At 41.9% G+C, this 5,494-nt stretch overlaps 1 long non-coding RNA gene across 1 annotated transcript; it reads right to left on the bottom strand.

The window, feature by feature from the left end:
- Window positions 1–329: 329 nt before the first annotated feature.
- Window positions 330–2,739, bottom strand: LOC109703803. The gene is made up of 2 exons (XR_002214018.1): window positions 2,272–2,739; window positions 330–562 (listed from the first exon to the last, which is right to left on the bottom strand). It is a non-coding gene; the product is annotated as an uncharacterized LOC109703803 (long non-coding RNA).
- Between the last annotated feature and the right edge of the window lie 2,755 nt (window positions 2,740–5,494).

Genomic DNA, 5,494 nt, shown 5'->3' with positions numbered 1-5,494 from the left:
CATGAAAACTCATGTTTCTCCTAAGTGCTCTAATGGTAGAATTTTAGGGTTTGTTTTATAAGCCCTAGAATTGGTGTAGATGGTTCTAAATGAGCTTCTAGATGTTGGACAAGCTCTCTTTTACTTGTTTTAGAGACCAAATGTCACGCCCCGAGCTCCGCCTATTTGGTCGGATTCGGGCTCGTCGACAGACCGCCGAACGGACAGAGCCTCCCCTGTACGTTCTAGGCGTCAACAATCTAAACAATGCAATACAAGAGGTTCCAAACAGGAACTGTAGCAAGTATGTAGATTGCATATGTATCGAAAACATAAAGTGCAAACTATGCTATTACAAGTATTCATCTCAGAGATTCTTTTACATTTACAATATTTTATATTTACATAACCACATATGCTTTTAAGTTAATACGAAACTTATACAAATTACTACAATTTTGTTTCTTTCCATTTGAACTCTGAACTTGACCTCTTCAGGGTGTTGCTATCTCAGTCTCAGTGGTGGGGCGCTATCTACAAAGCTACGCCCTGTCCTCGCGCCGCCGCGCCGCTCGCGTGTAACCTGTACCCCCAAAACAACACGGGGGTGAGAACTATATAAATATAGTTCCCAGTGGGTACGGCCACCCAAGAGAAGAGCTCGACCCACTAGGTCCAAAGGAGGCAACAGTAGGTTAGTTCAACAATAGACAGATAGATATTTAACGATGCGATAAATAAAACCATACCTTGCCTCGCTGCTATGCAATATGCATTACCTGTAATTCATGTAAGTAGATTACTTGATTCTACTTTACATCATTAGCCATTCTCTATTTGTAGCCATTTTATTCTTTCTTAGCTAATTTCATTCATTAGCTATTTCCTTTATTCTTTTCTTTATGCTTTATTCTTTATTCTTACTGTACTCACTGGCGATTCTTTCCTAAGGTTACTTTACCTTAGCCATCTAGCCACTCGACTCGGTCTTGAGTCAATCAACCGCGAAGTACCGCGTCAAGTCAGGCTCGAGGTGAAGGACGTCTCACAAGCACCTCAGCCTTAAGTCCACGCGACACTAGGTCCATCACAGGGAGAGGAGAACCGTCGATCCCCGTGACCCTAAGTCGCTCAAGCTCAACGGGCGAGGAGAACCGTCAAACCCGTTAGCTCCGGGAGAGGAGAACCGTCAATCCCGTTGAATCAATACCGGGAGAGGAGAACCGTCGATCCCGTAGTTTCGATTCACTTCACTTGTTTCATGGCATACCGGGAGAGGAGAACCGTCAATCCCGTTGAATCACTACCGGGAGAGGAGAACCGTCAATCCCGTAGTTAAGATTCTATTTCTGCCATCACACCATACCTAAGGATTCCGGGATCCATTCCACAACTTAAGGGTTTACTCACTGACCCTATGTTGACGACCTTCTTAGGTCTATACTATTCACTTTCTAGTGGTCCTATTGCCACTATAATTCACAACTTGATTTACTTTTTATCGAGTGTTTCATTACATCATAACCTAGGTTCGTTTACACTAGGTTTAATATTCTTTCTCCTAGATCTCAACTCTAGGTTAACTTACTTGACCTAGGGCCAATGACGCTAGGTTAATGTCCGACCTATGTTCAATAATACTAGGTTCATGCCACTCGATCTATACAATGTCCAACCTAGGTTTAATAACTTAGGTTCATTCCACACCATCGATATAATGTCCAACATATGTTTCTTATGTTTAATAACTTAAACTCATGCCACTCGATCTATACATCACCCTAGGTGTTCTTGCCTAGGTTCATAGTTCACATGTTCTCATGTATCTTGTTACCGTTGAGGTTTCTAATCAACGAGAATTATCGATATTCATATAGCTTGAATTATAGTATATTCATTTTCATATGTGTTTGGATATAAGCATCAAACCTTCATATTCACAAGTATTAGCTTTCATGTATCATGTATTAACAATTATGTTTACTTTAGCATTTGTATTCACATTTCGACAATTTCATTCATATGTATCTAGCGTTCAATATCCATGTGCATCTAGCATTCATATGGCATTCATATTCATACTCATATTCATATTCATATTCCTATTCATATTCATTTAGCATTCACATTCACATGGATCATCTAGCATTAACATATGCCCACACTCATATAGGCCTACTTATATGCATTTAGCATTCATATGTCGACAGTTATCGTCATATATGCGTCAAATGAAACTATGATTTACTTTGGCATGGAAGTGACCTAATCACTTCGGTAAGCACAACCCACCTTTCTTTGATGCCGGAAGGGGAGAAATGTGCTTCTAGCGCTTTCCCGAGAACCGCGACCCGCGCTCGCGACTATCGACGCCGAAAATCTTCTTTTGGCGATATCTTCGCGTAGGAGCGACGGATTGCCGAACCGACTTCGCCAACGCGTTTTCTTTACCCCCAATTAGGTTTGTACGCGGTCAATTTCGCTTTAGGACTTCTATCCTGCAAAAGTGCATTATCGGGGTCAATTTCTATAGAAGCTCGTTTCAATGCAATTTCACAATTCACTAGAGTAATTCAACACTTTTTAACCCAAGAATCTCAAAAATAATTAATGAAATCTGCCCAAAGACTTCGATTTCATTTTTTCTCTCTATTTCATTTCCTTTCTTTCTTGTTTTCTTTTCTTTCTTTCTTTTCTTTTCTTTCTTCTTCTTTCCTTGCAGCAGCAGGCTTCTACTGCTGTTCCTGCTGAAGCTGCTGCTCCTGCTGAAGCTGCAGCTGCTGCTGACTGCTGTTGCTCCTGCTGAGCTGCTGCTGCTGCTGAACTGCGACTGCTGCTGCGCAAGCTGCTGCTGACAGCAGCTGCTGAAGCTGCTGAGGCTGCTGCTGAAGCAGCTGCTGCTGAGGCTGCTGCTGCTGCTAACTGCTGCTGAGGCTACTGCTGAAGCAGCTGCTGCTGAGGCTGCTGCTACTGCTAACTGCTGCTGAAGCAGCTGCTGCTGAGGCTGCTGAAGCTAAAGCTGCTGCTGTTCCTGCTAAAACTACTGGCAGCAGGGGCTGCTGCTGCTCCTGCTGAAGCTGCTGGCAGCAGCAAGGATAGGGGGGTGAGAGGGAGAGAAACAGCAAAGAGAGAAAGAGCAGAAGAAATTCTTACTTTTCTTTCTTTTTCTCCTTCTTCATCTGCTTCTTCTCTTTTCTCTTCTTTCCTTTTCTCCTTCTCTCTCTCTACGTATGCAGAATGGAGAGGGCAGAGGATAAGGATGGAGGGATAGTCTGGCTGCAGGTTAGTGGAAATCCACTAACATGGTACTAATTACCATAATGCCCTCCGACTTATCCGTTTAGCGACACGGATCAAATACCTTTCGCAGGCCCTTCCGAAAGTCTGATTGAGTTCAAATTTGACAGGAATGCTCGTTTTTACTTCATAAGTCCACTAAAATTTTAACATTTTAGTTTCGACCCCGTTTGGTCACGGCGAACTATCCCGAACTGTAATCTTTATCAGATAACTTCCAGATGCTATTTCTCTCTCTACAGGTGTCAGAAAAATATGAAACTTCAAATCTAGCCTCATAATAACGTTCCTGACATCTCTGCCAATTTTCATAATTTTCTGACACTGTGCATTTTTCTGCTAATTTCTCAGTCCCGTCCTTTACAGAAAATTCTAAATTTTCTGTCTTCACACCGATTTCACCCAAACACTTCCAAAATATACCAAGGGACCTTCATAAGCTACCAATTTAATTTGGAAGAAATTTCTTTTCATTTTGACATTATTGGAGCCGAATTAGCAATAGAATCAGCTCCAATTTCATTACACGGCAGAAATTTCTCCCTTTTGCACTACCACTTCGCACTGAACACTTCAAAACCCTTTGAAAACACACCCTTGGCTTTTCCAAAACTTCACAATTGATTGGGAGATTCCACAATTTATCCTTACGCCTTACTTTAATTCTTTTAATCAAAGTTAGCGTCGGAAATCCGAAATTTTCTTTATATTTCGTTTTGCGCCCAATTTGCGCCGAAACACTTATTTATCTCCAGAATTCATTCACACGCATCACAAATCACTCGGGGATGATGTCCAACTAGCTCAATCCTCACTTTGACCCTCTAGGTCAAAGTTGACATTGCAACTCCAAGTTTTCATATGTTACACCAAAACCTAGGTTTTGCAAATGGCGACATTAGGGCATCCAATTTGGAACTTTTGCCTTCGAGTGTTTCTAAGACAAATTGACCTTATAGAAACCTAATTAGGGGTATTCCCCACGCGTAAGACAACTCCGTTTGACGTTACGAAAAGGTTTAGATGGAGTTATTGAGAAAAAGCCTAATTTGGCTTCGTTTTGCCGCAGGCGAAAAAGTAGGGCTTCAAAAATCCCAAAAAATTCATCGTAGCATCCCTACAACCATCTAAGGTGGGTGGTGCATTCCAAGGACCTCGAAATTTCTTTTATGTCTAGAGTGTCACATTTGAGCATATGTATGTATTTGAGCATATTGCATAGTAGGGTAATTGTAAGCTTCTTTTGCATGTTGTGAGTTCAAATGCATGTGAAATACTTGTAAGAATATGAGAATTTTGTTTACCTTATGTATGCATGAGAAATGACAAGAACTTAGTAGCTTTAGAGAACAAAAGTGACAAATTGACATAATTGTAGAGAGTGGCATCAACGAGTCAAGATATGCTAGAGTAGACACTTAGAAAACAAGTGTGGCATCAATGAATGAGTACAAGAACAAAGTAGTGTATATGACACTAGTAAAGGTTAAAGAATACAAGTAAATAGAGGTAGCAACATAATGACATAACAACCTTAGAGTTAAGGGTCATATGTGTATTGTTTCCTTATAATTAAGGAATGGATTGGACTTGATATTCTTATAGTTAAGGATGGGATCATACTTACCTGTAAGTCCTTGCTCGCGGGTGGTAACTCCCCCTCGGGCAATGTGCTCCGGAGTTGTCATCATTGGGTCATAGCGAGTATCTCTCCGGAGGACGGTCCCGTCGGGTTATAGCGGGTATCTCCCCGATATTAGGGATTTGGTTGGTGAGTCGTTGAGGGCGAAACCTACGAGTTAGCCAAGAGATTGGGTAATAAGATTGTGACCTTGCATTCAACATGAGCATACAATTGAGCATTGTATTTATTATTGTTCAGGCATATTAGCTGCATTTGTATAGTTTGGTTACTATCTATATCTCTTTTCTTCTATTATGCCTGATTTAGACCTAGTGGGAAAGTCGGCGTTGTTGGTTGCCGAATCCACTGAAAACTTTGTTGTAGTTCTGACACCCCATTTTCCACAGAGCCCGGACCGAGCGAGCCGGCGGAGGATCACGGTAAGGGCATCGCGCCCTAGGTAGAGTGTCACGCCCCGGGACCGACACCAATTTGGCCGGACCCGAGCACGTCAAACAGACGCCGAACGGACAAGGTTTCCCCTATCCGCCCAAGGCTCATCACATGTACATTTTCATCAATAGAGAAAAGCAC

The sequence above is a fragment of the Ananas comosus genome, unplaced genomic scaffold, assembly GCF_001540865.1.
Source record: "Ananas comosus cultivar F153 unplaced genomic scaffold, ASM154086v1, whole genome shotgun sequence".
Lineage (NCBI taxonomy): Eukaryota > Viridiplantae > Streptophyta > Magnoliopsida > Poales > Bromeliaceae > Ananas > Ananas comosus.
Note: the sequence above shows the minus strand (reverse complement) of the source record. Positions and strands in the feature narration are given on the sequence as shown.